Raw genomic sequence first — 15990 nt, 5'->3', positions numbered from 1 at the left:
ATTCTTTGCAGTACTAAGTGACCTAGAGGTTCTAGAGAATAATTCATCTTTCTCCTTGATAGATGCACCTCATCAAGTCTCTGTTGTCTTTTTAGACAAATCAGCTATGCCTTTAGTGGCTGAGCAGCATTATCACTGATTCCAATGTTATCGTCTACTTTCATTTCCTATTGTCTAGAGAATCTTCCAGAAACTTTCTATAACAGTGTAGCTGTCATTAAGATTTTGAAAGCATTCATACAAAGTCCATTTTAAGCTAAGCCTTGTGGATTCCCACAACGTGAAAGATAGTGGAATACTATTCACAAGCATGTGCTCCTTTGTAAAAGTGGCAATATTACGGCTTGGACTTGACACTGCATAGCAAGTGTTCACTTCCACTGACTGTCCTGGTGAATTCTACTCCAAATCAAATATAAAATGTTACTCAATAATTTGTATTATGTGGGAAAGTTTAAATCTATATTCAATACTTAAGGATGAGGAAAACTGGGCTTGGATAAGATGCCATATGGAAATGTTGGAAGAGTTTGGGAAGGACTTCCAACCTTTTTTATTTAGTTGTTACATATGGACAACTAATGACAAGGAAGTGAAGCACACTGAACTCCTTCATTTTCTTGTCATTTGAAGTAGGCTGTGGCGTGTTTCCCCATTCCATCTGTGACAACAATTTTAAAGTGACACAGCATACTCTCCTGATGGTTAAATTAGAAGTATTGTTTATTTATACATTTAAACCTGGAAGATGGTTCTTGTAACTACATACACATGGAAGGGGGTAGGAAAGAAAAGCCTTTTACAACTAGGAATAATTTAGAACAAAGACAAAAAAATGGATATTATTTCATAGAATGTCAGGTTCTAGTAGTGGTTCGTTCATGTTGGAGTTAAATTTTAATCAGATTCATCTAGCTGAAAGCAGGAGTTGCCAAATTCCTTCAAAGTTTGTGATGACACAGCATGATGAGATTGGTATTCAGATACTTGGTTCACTCCAGCAGCAATGGCAGTAATCTTCCAGAGAACAGGTTTGGAACAGGTTTAAACCCGAGGCAGCATTGGCATTCACAGGCTGGATGTTTAACAGCAGATTTCCCTGGAAGTCGGTAATGCATCATTAAAACTTTCCAAAGGTCAGAGAACCTTAGGTCATGTGATTTTTAAAAAGATTTGTGCGTGGGAGTGGGACTTTAGCACAGTAAAAGGCGATTTGTGAATGACTGGTATCTTGCCACTTTAAAAAATAGGTTATTAATGTCCTTTGGGAAGTGTAACCTGCTTGTCTTTACCCATGGCAGTGTGTGATTCCAGGTTCTCACTCTGTGGCAGGTTCTTAATGTCATTAGGGCAAGCAGGGATGAGAAAAAAATTGCCGCATGCCAACAGAATCAAGAAATAATTCTTTCTGCGAGGTGTAGTTCAAAGGTCTGGCACATATAGGTTAATGTGGGTCTTAGTAAGTGCCGACCACACAGCGAAGTAAGGGAACACATGACCCACATCCAGGGTCGGTCTAGTGTTGGATAGAGCAGTGTGGACCAGATATCAGGGGACAGTTCATAGTTCATACCCATTGCTGTATATTTTTAAATAGATTTAAGTCCATAAAGACTACATATGACTACAAAAAAATTTTCAGACCTACCAAACTGTATCTAACACCCTACAACACATCCATCCCCTTATCCCTCTGGACAATATCCAGACCTGGGCTGACAAGTGGCAAATAACATTTGCGCCACACAAATGCCAGGCAATGACCATCACTAATAAGAGACACTCTAGCCACCGCCTCTTAACATTCAATGGTGTAACCATCATTGAATCCTCCACTGTCAACATCCTTGGGGTTACTATTGATCAGAAACTCAACTAGACTCACCACATAAACATACTGCCTACAAGAGCAGATCAGAGGCTAGGAATACTGTGGCGAGTAACTCACCACCTGACTCCCCAGAGCCTATCCACCATCTACAAGACACAAGTCAGGAGTGAGATGGAATACTCCCCACTTGCCTGGATGGATGCAGCTCCAACGACACTCAAGAAGCTTGACACCATCCAGGACAAAGCAGCCCGCTTCATTGGCATCACATCTACAAACATTCAATCCTACCACCACCGACGCTCAGTCGCAGCAGTGTATACCCAGTGTCTTGTACTTAAACAAAGGAGACTACAAAGGGATCAGGGAGGAGTTGGCTAAGGTAGACTGGAAGCAAAAACTTTACGGTGGGACAATTGAGGAACAGTGGAGGACTTTCAAAGCGATCTTTCACAGTGCTCAGCAAAAGTTATACCAGTGATAAGGAAGGACTGTAGAAAAAGAGATAAACAGCCATGGATATCTAAGGAAATAAAGGAGGGCATCGAATTGAAAGAAAATGCATACAAAGTGGCAAAGATTAGTGGGAACCTAGAGGATTGGGAAATCAGTAGAAAGCCACGAAAAAAACTATAAAGAAAAGTAAGATGGATTATGAGAGTAAACTAGCTCAGAATATAAAAACAGATTGCAAAGGTTTCTACAAATATATAAAATGAAAAAGAGTGGCTAAAGTAAACAGTGGTCCTTTAGAGGAGGAGAAGGGGGATGTAATAACTGGAAATGAGAAAATGGCTGAGGCATTGAACAGGTATTTTGTGTCGGTCTTCGCAGTGGAAGACACAAATAACATGCCAAAAATTGATGACAGGATGACAGGATAGCAGGTGAGAACCTAGAAACCATCATTATCACGAAAGAGGTAGTGTTGGGCAAGTTAATGGGGCTAAAGGTAGACAAGTCTCCTGGTCCTGATGGAATGCATCCCAGGGTACTAAAAGAGATGGCGGGAGAAATAGCAAATGCACTAATGGTAATTTACCAAAATTCTCTGGATTCTGGGGTGGTTCCCGCAGATTGGAAATGTGACGCCACTGTTTAAAAAAGGTAGACAAAAGGTGGTTAACTATAGGCCGTTAGCTTAACTTCTATAGTAGGGAAAATGCTTGAATCTATCATCAAGGAAGAAATAGCAAGACATTTGGATATAAATTGTCCCATTGGTAAGACGCAGCATGGGTTCATGAAGGGAAGGTCATGTTTGACTAATGTGGTGAAATTCTTTGAGAACATTACATGCGCAGTGGACAATGGAGAACCTATGGATGTGGTTTATCTGGATTTCCAGAAGGCATTTGACAAGGTGCTGCACCAACGGCTGTTGCATAGTCCCTTTTGTCCTTCGAAGACACGCAAGTGGACAGTATTCTTTTTTAGAAAGATAAAGATGATTTGTGAAGTTTCAGGAAGGGGCTTTAGTGCCTTTTTAGAGATTATGAGTCTCTTGAATCTATCATCAAGGAAGAAATAGCGAGATATCTGGAGAGAAATTGTCCCATTGGGAAGACTCAGCATAGATTCATGAAAGGCAGGTCAAGTTTAACTAACTTACTGGAATTCTTTGAGGATATTACAAGTGCGGTGGACAAATGGGAACCGGTGGATGTGGTGTGTCTGAATTTCCAGAAGGCATTTGACAAGGTGCCGCACCAACGGCTGTTGCATAAGATAAAAGTGCACAGTGTTATGGGTAATGTATTAGCATGGATAGAGGATTGGTTAACTAACAGAAAGCAAAGAGTGGGGGTAAATGGGTGTTTATCTGGTTGGCGATTAGTAACTACTGGTGTGCTTCAGGGATCAGTGTTGGGACTGCAATTGTTTACGATTTACATAGATGATTTGGAGTTGGGGGCCAAGTGTAGTGTGTCAAAATTCGCAGATGACACGAAGATGAGTGGCAGAGCAAAGTGTGCAGAGGATGCTGAAAGTCTGCAAAGGGACATAGATAGTCTAAGTGAGTGGGCGAGGGACTGGCAGATGGAGTACAATGTTGGTAAATGTGAGATCATCCATTTTGGTAGGAATAATAGCAAAATGGATTATTATTTAAATGGTAAAAAATTGCAGTATGCAGCTGTGCAGAGGGACCTGGGTGTCCTTGTGCAGGAATCTCAAGGAGTTGGTTTGCAGGTGCAGCAAGTAATTAAGGTGGCAAATGGAATTTTGCCCTTCATTGCTACAGGGATGGAGTTTAAAAACAGCGAGGTTATGTTGCAGCTGTATAAGGTGCTGGTGAGGCCACACCTGGTGTACTGTGTACAGTTTTGGTCTCCTTACTTGAGAAAGGATATACTGGCACTGGGCGGGGTGCAGAGGAGATTCACTAGATTGATTCCGGAGTTGAGAGGGTTGGCTTATGAGGAGAGACTGAGTAGACTGGAACTATACTCATTAGAATTCAGAAGAATGAGGGGGGATCTTATAGAAACATATAAGATTATGAAGGGAATAGATAAGATAGAAGCAGGGAAGTTGTTTCCACTGGCGGGTGAAACTAGAACTAGGGGCATAGCCTCAAAATAAGAGGAAGCAGATTTAGGACTGAGTTGCGGAGGAACTTCTTCACACAAAGGGTTGTGAATCTGTGGAATTCCCTGCCCAGTGAAGCAGTTGTGACTATTTCATTGAATGTTTTTAAGGCAAGGATAGATAAATTTTTGAACAATAAAGGAATTAAGGGTTATGGTGAGCGGGCGGGTAAGTGGAGCTGAGTCCACGAAAAGATCAGCCATGATCTTATTGAATGGCGGAGCAAGCTCGAGGGGCCAGATGGCCTACTCCTGCTCCTAGTTCTTATGTTCTATCTACAAGATGTACTGCAGCAATTCACCAAAGATCCTTAGACAGCACCTTCCAAACCTACAATCACTTCCATCTAGAAGGACAAGGGCAGCAGATAAATGGGAATACCACTACCTGCAAGTTCCCCTCCAAGCCACTCACCATCCTGACTTGGAAATATATCGCCGTTCCTTCACAGTCGCTGGGTCAAAATCTTGGAATTCCCTCCCTAATGGCACTGTGGGTCAACCCACAGAACATGGATTGCAACGATTCAAGAAGGCAGTTCACCATCACCTTCTCAAGGGCAACCAGGGATGGGCCAGCCAGCGACGTCCATGTCCCACGAATGAATAAAAAAGTTTCCCCCAGAGCATTGCAGAATTCTAGGCATGTGCAGCAACACAACTAGCTGGCTCTGACACTGACTCACAATGTACTCACCTGTGAGTTGGAGACATTAGGTGAAATGGCTGACTTGCTGGATACATGTTCTTGTGGGGAGTCCTGCCCTTTCAAAAAAATGTGAATCAGATTCCCACGAGCTGGAAGCAAAGCGTTTAACTGCTGAATGTTTATTTATTAATGCCACAAGTAGGCTTAAATTAACACTGCAATGAAGTTACTGTGAAAATCCCGTAGTCGCCGCCACACTCGGGCGCCTGTATGGGTACACTGAGGGAGAATTTAGCATGACCTAACCAGCACGTCTTTTGGACTGTGGGAGGAAACCGGAGCACCTGAAGGAAACCCACGCAGACACGGGGAGAATGTGCAGACTCCGCACAGTCAGTGACCAAAGCCAGAAATCGAACCCGGTGCCTTGCGCTGTGAGGCAGCAGTGCTAACCACTGTGCCACCGTGCCGCCCGAAAGATATGGGAGAAGCTGGTCACTACACATTGGAAAATCTGGGCCAATCTCCAGATGCTTGAACACCAGAAGATGCGCTGATGAACCCCTTGGCCATTCTACTGCAAGGATTCCGCAGGAATTGCCAAGGAAGTTCTAACTTCCAGTGGGCAGTTCCCTTGCGTCTGGAACTCTCCGAAAGTCTCCAACTCGAGTTAGAGTCAGGACCTTTGGAGAATTCCAAGTGACTAACCTGGATAATGAACCAGGAAATGTTAGACGGGGGTAAAAAAAAAGTTAATTGCTAGGTAACAAATGACAAGCCCCCCCACCCACCACCCTATCGATCTGCCCAGCTGGCACCCAACCACCCAATCCAGCCAGCACTCTTTCCAAATTGCCAAATACCACCTTACCCACATTGCCATGCACCACCCTACCCAGTTAACACCATACCCAGCTACCTACCTACCACCCTACTCAGCTGTCATCCTACCCACAGTGCCACTCTACCCAGTTAGCACCCTACTCAGCTGACCACCTACCGCTCTACTGACCCTATCCACTCAGGTGCAACATTCACCCTTCTTCCCACCACTCAGCTGACACTCTACCACTTTACCACTCTACCAGCACGGTAGCACAGTGGTTAGCACTGCTGCTTCATAGCGCCAGGGACCTGGGTTCAATTCCCGGCTTGGGTTACTGTCTGTGTGGAGTTTGCACATTCTCCTCGTGTCTGCGTGGGTTTCCTCCGGGTGCTCCGGTTTCCCCTCACAGTCTAAAGATGTGTGGGTTAGGTTGACTGGTCATGCTAAAATTGCCCTTTAGTGTCCTGAGATGCGTAGGTTAGAGGGATTAGCGGGTAAATATATAGGAATGTGGGGGTAGGGCCTGGGTGGGATTGTGGTCGGTGCAGACTCGATGGGCCAGATGGCCTCTTTCTGCACTGTAGGGTTTCTATGATTCTATGATACCATCCACGCATTTACATCTGTTACCCCACACATATTCACAAACATACAGAGAAGCAATTCAGACAAGCTTTTCACTCTGTTAGTGAATGAAAACTTAACAAAATGCAGCAGCTAGTACTGTAAAAAAAAGATGTGTGGCTTGGCTGCTCCTACTAATGCTGCACCACAAGGAAGAACTCTTGGAACTGGTACTGAAGAGGCCCGGTTTGGAAATCTTGGCCAAGGATGCAGAGCTCTGGTGTTGGGTAAAATATAAAAGGAGCAGAGTAACAGTTCAATGGGTCACCACTCCTCAGAAGATTTAGTCCAACATTACGGAGCCTGGGCACGATTAGCTTCCTCCAAAAGATTAAATTCACTTTTTAATACAAAGTTCAACTAATAAAAACACAATGTGATTTAGAACTATTAGAATGCAAGAGGATTGAAAAAAACAACTGTGAATGAACAAGAGAGAATGCTTACAAGCTGAATCTATTTGAGGTGATGAGAAAAAAATATAAATTGTGGACTATCAATGTGTAAATGAGGCTTTGATAATGCAGATGTTGGAATTTTGAACTAAAGGCAAAGTGCTGGAAATGCTGAACAGGTTAGGCAGCATCGATAGAGAAAGAGTTAACATTTCACACAGATGGCCTTTCATCAGTTCTGCCAGAACTCACTGAATTGAAATACTAACTTTCCGCTTCCCACAGATGCAGGCTTTAAGTAAAAATACGATCAAAAAGGATTATAGACAGAGGCATAATAGCTTCTGACATCTCAAGCTTTATCTCCTGAAGGTGACACTAATGTTCGGATAAAAGTCTTTAAGGATTTTTAATCCCATTTCTGTCTGTGCTTTAGTCAGCGCCAAGTATGAAACAAACTTTCTTCATTATCAAAATATTTGAACATTACTCTGGCAAGCCAAGTTTAAATGAAAGCTCCTGAAGTGGAAGAGTCCAGACAGAGTCAGACAGGATTCATTTGTAACACTGAGCATGACCAATTATCAGTGTCAACTGTCGATAAGCTGCGGGTCCCATCTGACCAGCTTGGGTCATTGTCAGTGCGGAGTCTGCACGTTCTCCCTGTGTCTGCGTGGGTTTCCTCCGGGTGCTCCGATGTCCTCCCCACAGTCCAAAAGACGTGCTGGTGCATTGGCCAAGCTAAATTCACCCTCAGTGTATCCGAACAGGCACCAGAGTGTGGCAATTAGGGGATTTTCACAGTAACTTCATTGCAGTGTTAATGTAAGCCTACTTGTGACTAATAAATAAACAACATTAAACAAAGTGTGTGATTTTAAAAACTTATTCTGTAGCCTGCTCACCCCCCTTCAGTCACTCAAGAACGCTGTTCAAATATCTTGGGAACGTGTATTTCTGCAAAGTCACCTATTTGGCTTGTTCCTGCTTCACATCATGTGGATAGGTCAGTGACCAAGCAATGTTCATGATCCATATCAGTACCAGCATCGCAGATGGAAAAAGGGATGAAGACCTCCAAGATGAACTTAGGGAGCGAGGGACCAGTAAGCAGGACCTCAAAAGGTAGCAATAATGGGATACTCCAACACCTTCTGTTCCTGAGTACAGAAATAGAAGGATAGAGCAGATGAATGCGTGGGTTGGAGAGATAGGACAGGAAGGAGGGCTTTAGATTCTTGGGACATTTGGACTGGTTCTTGGGATGATAGGGCTTATACATAAAGGACAGGCAGTTTGCTAGTCCTGTTGGGAAAATTCAAATTGGCAGATATTGTATTCAGGATGTAAAATTATAAAGGAAAAATAGGTGTAGAACGGAGGGAGATGGATAGCACTAAAGAAAGTAGTCAGGTTTTATAAAGGTTCAGAGTAAGAGAGAACATAATGTGTAAATTAGGTTTGCAGTGCAAGAATACAATTGCACAAAGTGTGGTAAATAAGTCTAGCAATAGGCGAGAGAGGGTTATTATCTCTACCCAGTCGAATATCTAGACATTGTGCTAATCAAATATGAAATGTGTGTGGCCAAATTCTTCTCCAACTTGATTTTCAAGTTTGCTGATGACATCATCGTAGTGGGTCAGATCTCAAACAATGATGAGACAACGAATAGGAATGATATAGAAAATCTGGTGAACTGGAGCGGCGACAATAATCTCTCCCTCAATATCAACAAAACAAAAGAGATGGTCATTGACTTCAGGAAGCATAAAGGACAACATGCTCCTATCTATATCAACGGGGACGAAGTAGAAAGGATTGAAAGCTTCAAGTTTTTAGGTGTCGAGATCACCAACAACCTCTCCTGGTCCTCCCATGCCAACACTATAGTTAAGAAAGCCCACCAACGCCTCTAATTTCTCAGATGACGAAGGAAATTGGCGTGTCAGCTACGACTCTCACCAGCTTTAACAGATGAATCATAGAATGCATTCTTTCTGGCTGTATCACAGCTTGGTACAGCTCCTGCTCTGCCCAAGACTGCAAGAAACTACAAAAGGTCGTGAATGTAGCCCAATCCATCACGCAAACCAGCCTCCCATCCATTCACTCTATCTACACTGCCCGCTGTCTCAGAAAAGCAGCCACATAATTAAGGACCAGACGCATCCCGGACATTCTTTCTTCCATCGGGAAGAAGATACAAAAGTCTGAGGTCACGTATCAACCGATTCAAGAACAGCTTCTTCCGTGCTGCATCAGACCTTTGAATTGACCTACCTTGCATTAAGTTGATCTTTCTCTACACCCTAGCTATGACCGTAACACTACCTTCTGCACTCTCTCGTTTCTTTCTCTATGAATGGTATGTTTTGTCTGTGTAGCGTGCAAGAAACAATATTTTTTCCACTGTATGTTAATACATGTGACAATAATATATCAAATCAAATAGGGTTCATTCACATTCTTACAGACATGCTGTCGCTATCTCAAATGGTGCTGCAATGAAGAATGTACAGTAATGCAAATTAGATAGCCATCTTCATTGAAAGTTCAGGTCACTTTTTGCTTGAATTTTAAAAAGTCTAATTTTTTTGGCATGAAGCACATCTCCATGATACTATCCTACTATAGGCTAGGATAGTAATAGTGTAAAAAGCAAACAAGTGAAAATTCTGAAGTTCAATCAGGAGAATTTTCTAGGTCAGCACATTTCTGGCCTAAGGAGGGAGCATGCATTGCTAGATCTGGTCCTGGGGAAGGAGTTGGGTCAAGTGAATCAAGTGTTAGTAGGGGAACATTAAACGAACAGTGAATATTGTATCATACGTTTTATGTTAACTATGAAAAAGCACAAAGAATAATTCAAATGGAAAAGCACAAAGAACAATTCAGAGTAAAAAATTAGCAGGCAGGCCAGTTTCAGTGAGAACAAATCCGCCCCAGATAAATTTGAATGAATGATTGGCAGGTCAAACTGTAATGGAGAAATGGGCTGCCTTTAACGAGATAGTTTAGGTACAGTCGAAGTAAAGCAAAGCCAGAGTTCCCTGGATGAAAAATGGATAGACGGTTAAGCAGAAAAAGGATACACATGACAGATAGCAAGTTGAAGGTACAAGTGAGCACCAGGTGAAATATAGCAAGTTGAGAAAGGAAATCAAAAAAGAAATGTGAAGCAAAGAGATCAGGAGGGGAAGTTGGCAACTCATTAAAAAAAATCGAAGTCTTCCACAGACATATAAATAATAAAACATCAGTAGTAAGAAGAAATGGACCAGATTATGCACTAAAAGGAATGACACCTTGAGGCTGAGAGCATGGGCTGAAGTACTTTGTACCAGGGAAGAAAATGCTGCCAGTCATAACAAAAGATGAGATAGTTGAGACATTAGAATGGCTTAAAAACAATAAAAAAGAATTAGGAAGCCTGGCTGTATGCAAAGTTTATAAGTCACCAGGACTGAATGAGATGCACCCAAGGGAAGTAAAAGGTGTAAATTACAGAGACACTAGCCACAAATTTCCAATCTTTTTTGGATTCAGGGATACTGCTTAGTGGACTAGAGGACTGCACATGTCCGAAGAAAAGTGCAAGGATAAACCCAGCAACTCCATACTAGTTAGTTTAATCAGTGGTGGACAAGCTTTTGGAAACAATAAACCAGGGTATAAACAATCAGTTAATTGAACAAATGTCCAAAATGAACAGTCGGAACACGGACACAAAGTTGATTAGGGGGTGGTACAGTGGTTAGCACTGCTGCCTCACAGCACCAGAACTGTGAAGAGGATAATGTTAGACTGACATGGACAAAGACAGGCTGGCGAATTGTTGGACACATGGCAGATTAAATTTAAATGCAAAGAAATGTGAAGTAATTCCTTTTGTTAGGAAGAATAAGGAGATAATATAAAATAATAAATCCTAAAGATGATGCAGGAACAAGGGGACCTGGATATATGAGTTGGAGCAGGGCAGGCTGAGAAAGTGGTGTGTAAGTCATATGGACTTTATAAATAGAAGCATAGAATACAAAAGTGAGAACATTACGATAAATGCTTATAAAACACTAGTTCCTTCTCAATTTATCATGTCCAATCTGAGCACCACATTATAGGAAGGTAGCGAAGTCAGGGAGGGTGTAGAAAAGATTTACGAGAATGTTTCCAAGGATGAGAGACTTCAATTATGTGGATAGATTGGAGAAGATTGAGAGGTGATTTGATGCAAGTGTTCAAAATCATGAAGAATCTGGACAGAGTGGATAGACGGAAACTGTTCCCATTGGCAGACAATCATGAAACACAGAACATAATTTAAAGCTGTTACGCAAAAGAACCAATGACAACATGAGTAGAAGCTTTTGTAATGTAGTAAGTGGTTAAGATCTGAAATGAGGGTGGTGGAGGGAGATTCAATTTTATCTTTCAAAAGTAAATGGTGTAATCTAAAGAGAAACAACTTGCAGGGATACAGAAGAAAAAGGCAGGAGGTGGGACCAGCTAAATTGCACTTGCCGAGAACAAACAGGGACATGATAGACGGTGCCTGCCCTCTGTGCTGTAATTATTCCATGATTATATGAAGTGGCACCTGGTAACACATGGATACTTCCAACTTCCTGTGGATGAGGCTATGCTGAAGAACAAGTTGCACTGAGATTATAACTTCAGTTGACTCACAAACAGGTTGAAGGTTCAAGTTGATGCAAGCAGAACAGCTCCACCATGAGTTGTAAACATAACCATAAATAAACATCCCCACTTCTGACCTTACGATGGTGGGAAGATCATTGATAAAGCTGTTGAAGATGGTTGGGCCAACAACACTATCCTGAGGAACTCCTGCAGCAATGTCCTCGTTTTAATATTTTCCTTGTTTCTTTTCTGTTTCTCTTAATTTTCAGATAGAGGCAACGGTAACAACAACACTCGTATTTATATGGGACCTTTAATGTAGTAAATGTCCCAAGGCTCTTCACGGGAACATTATCAAACAAATTTGACACCCAGCCAGAAGTGGAAATATTAGGGCAGGTGACCAAACCCATGGTCAAAGAAGTAGGTTTTAAGGAGAAAGGTGGGTTTTTTTGGCAGGGGTTGGAAATCCATAGCTTACAGCCTCAGTAGATGAATGCACCTCGCTGATTGAGGTGCTAGAATGCAGAAGAGACCAGGTTTGGATCAGAGAGCTGTAGCAGATTACTAGAATTGAAAACAAGGATAAGAATTTTAAAATTGAAGCACTTGATCAATTGGGCCAGTGGACTGACGAATAGCAGATGGAGATTAATTTAGACAAATGCGAGGTGATGCATTTTGGGAGATTGAACCGGGGCAGGACTTACTCAGTTAATGGTAGGGCGTTGGGGAGAGTTACCGAACAAAGATCTAGGGGTACATGTTCATAGCTCCTTGAAAGTGGAGTCACAGGTGGACAGAGTGGTGAAGAAAGCATTCGGCATGCTTGGTTTCATCGGTCAGAACATTGAATACAGGAGTTAGGACGTCTTGTTGAAGTTGTACAAGACATTGGTACGGCCACACTTGGAATACTGTGTGCAATTCTGGTCACCCTATTATAGAAAGGATATTATTAAACTAGAAAGAGTGCAGAAAAGATTTACTAGGATGCTACCGGGACTTGATGGATTGAGTTATAAGGAAAGGCTGAATAGACTGGGACTTTTTTCTCTGGAGCGTAGGAGGCTAAGGGGTAACCTTATAGAGGTCTATAAAATAGAGGGGCATAGACAAGGTAAATAGTCAATATCTTTTCCCAAAGGTAGGGGAGTCTAAAACTAGAGGGCATAGGTGTAAGGTGAGGGGGGAGAGATACAAAAGTGTCCAGAGGGGCAATTTTTTTCACACAGGGTGGTGAGTGTCTGGAACAAGCTGCCAGAGGTAGTAGTAGAGGTGGGTACAATTTTATCTTTTAAAAAGCATTTAGATAGTTACATGGGTACGATGGGTATAGAGGGATATGGGCCAAATGCGGGCAATTGGGGTTTTGGAAAAAAAAAAGGGTGGCATGGGCAAGTTGGGCCAAAGGGTCTGTTTCCATGCTGTAAACCTCTATGACTCTATGACACTGCTGAACCATGAACATAAGTTAGCCAGCACAGGAGTGATGTGATGGGTAAAGGGCACTTTGCTCTCTGATGCCTGTATCCTAACTCGCACAAAGTGCAGCCAGCCTGCTCCTTTTTCATTAACTTTCAATATAAACAACAATCCAGAAAATATATGAAAGCAGACTAACAGGTTAAAGATAGGGGTTCCAAAATATCTCAAGTATGTGCCAATCTGAAGAACCACTAGAGGTCACTGACACCACGTGATCACCTTTTTTCTTCATACGTTTTAAAGCGCTCTCGCCAGCATTTTGTGCATTAATCATTGCTGCATATCTCACATTAAGAAAATTTACAAAGGCTCATATTTATAAAACTCCCTTCACCAAAGCTTTACAGACAAGGATCCCACAGTGTGTCAATTTTTCCTAACTTAGGTCAGCTACCTTTTTCCTCATCATTCTAAAATCTGCCCTAATCTAATTTGATGTTTTAATTTTATACAAACCATGTCCCTTTCTTGTGGATCCTAAATCTTACTACTCCCCAAGATACTCACCCATATCTAGCTTATCTACTTGATCTGTTGCATTAATCATTCCTAGATTTAGCAGCACCTCCATCCTTGTCAGCCTATTAACACACTACTTGAGAAAGCCACCCTGTAAACATTTAAGGATTCCATATCTGTTCCTCATTCTATGTCTTAGTGGATAATTCAAAACCAGAACAATAATTTGTTATTACTACTCGTTTCTCAAATCTGACTGCAGATTTTATCTTCCATTTGTTTCCCACAGTTTGGAGGTATGGACATAAGGCAAGTCAGCTTGCAAAAAAATTTCACCTCAAACCAAAGTGTTTCTTTACAACCTGTATTGCTTCTCTCATGTTCTTGGTGTCATGCTTGTTTGAATGCTGCCTTGATTGAGAGCAGATGCGGTCTCCTCTGGTATTCAGCCCTAAGGTCAATACCTGAATCAATGCTGTGGGGTCTGGATCGGAGTGATTCTAGCAGAATGTGAACAGGTCATTCATGGTAAGATGTTACTCAATGGAACTATGATAACTCCTTCCATACTTTCGGGAGAAGAATGAGACAGTTGGCTGGGTTAGATTTACTCTGCCTTTTGTGGACAGGATGTATTGAAGTAATCTTTCATATTGTTTATTTTTATTTATTAGTTACAAGTAAGGCTTACATTAACACTGCAATGAAGTTACTGCGAAATTCCCCTGGTCGCCACAGTCCAGCACCTGTTCGGGTCAATGTCTTTCAAACTGTAGGAGGAAACTGGAGCACCCGGAGGAAACCCACACAGACATGGGAAGAACGTGCAAACTCCACAGATAGTGACCCAAGCCGGGAATCGATCCCGGGTTCCTGGCGCTGTGAAGCAGCAGTGCTAACCACTGTGCTATGTGCTGCCCACGCCCACATTGTTGGGTAGATGCCCTTGTAACAGGCTCCAGGAGTACACAGCAAGCTGGATACAAAATTGGCTCATTGGCAGGAAACAAGGGGTAATTGTCGATGGGTGTTTTTGCAACAGAAAGGCTGTTTCCACTGAAATTCCGCAGGGCTGAGAACTAAGTCCCTATTTTTGTGATGAGTTGGATGTAAATGTAGGGGAAAATTATTAAAAAGTTTACAGATGACACAAAAATTGGTCACATAGTTAACAGCTATGAACTGCAAGAAGATATCAATGGACTGGTCAGGTGGGCAAGAAAGTGGCAAACAGAATTTAACCCAAAGAAAGGAGGTGATACGTTTAAGGAGGTCAAACAAGACAAGGGAACACACAAGAAAATGGAAGGATTCCGAGAGGTGTAGAGGAAATAAGGGACCATGGAGTGAATGTCCACAGATCCCTGAAGGTAACAGAACAGGTTGATAAAGATGGTTAAGGTGGCATATGAAACCCTTTGCTGAGGCATACAATATAAGAGCAGGGAGGTTATGCTGGAACTAGTAAAAAAAAATAGTTTAGCCACAAATTGAGTATCATGTGCAGTATGATTCAACTGACGACCAGGAAGCTTTTGTCAAAATAAACTTTATTTAAAAAGTTAGAATATAACAAGAAAAATTAGTATAACTTCTATCAATTAAAATACTTAAACATGACAAAGTATAATTCTTAACAGCCAACTATCACTATTGTTCCAATTTAGCAGTATCCCCCATTGACATAAATCCATTCTTTAGAACCCATTAACACAGAAAGCAGATATGCTTACATGGATACAAGATTTATAGCTTTTTAACACCTCTGGACGTAGATCCAGACAGCAGTTTCCAGAGAAGGATATATCCTCAAACAGCAGAACTTCAGACAAGTAAACCTACTCCCTGACAGCACCAAACCTCCAGATTTCAGAGACAGAAAGGGGTACCCCTTTCTGTAGCTTCCAAACAGTAACTCTCAAACAGCAGATTCTCAGAAAAAGAGACGTATTTCCTGACAATTTCCATCTCCCACTTCAGAGAGGGGAAAAGAGAGGCACTGTTCTCTAACAACTCAAAAGTAGCATCTGACTTGATTCTTCTGTGTATGCCTTGCTCCTCCCGGTCATATGACCTGACCTGTCAATCAACCTAATCAAGTCCCTTTGTGCAAAACCCCAAGGAAACCAGAACAGAACAGCATTAGTCCAGATTAAAACAACCATTCTAGCAATTGGGAGCAATTATGCTGCTGCAGTAACAATACAGGGCTGCTGGATGTAGACAAAATGGCATTGGTAATAGAAGAAAACTGCTAAAACAGATCCTGCACAAGAAACATGACAAATACATTTCTTAAAGGCACAGTATCATCACAATAACTGCAGCAAGACATCCCTATACCTATACTTGAATCGTTTCACTATGAAGGTGAACATACTATTTCCCTTCTTCATCACCTGCTTACTTGCAGCGACTGGTGTATAAGGACACCCAGGTCCCGTTGTACATTCTCCTTTCCCCTCTCTCAATCTATAGCCAGG

General features: G+C 42.0%; 1 protein-coding gene across 3 annotated transcripts in view; it reads right to left on the bottom strand.

Annotated features, from left to right (window-relative positions):
• slc35g1 (solute carrier family 35 member G1) overlaps positions 1 to 15990 on the bottom strand; it is a 49821-nt gene that overhangs the window by 22678 nt on the left and 11153 nt on the right. The gene's annotated exons all lie outside the window — the stretch shown is intronic.

Source organism: Mustelus asterias, chromosome 11 (genome assembly GCF_964213995.1).
Source record: "Mustelus asterias chromosome 11, sMusAst1.hap1.1, whole genome shotgun sequence".
NCBI lineage: Eukaryota > Metazoa > Chordata > Chondrichthyes > Carcharhiniformes > Triakidae > Mustelus > Mustelus asterias.
This window is presented reverse-complemented; position numbering and strand designations above follow the sequence as displayed.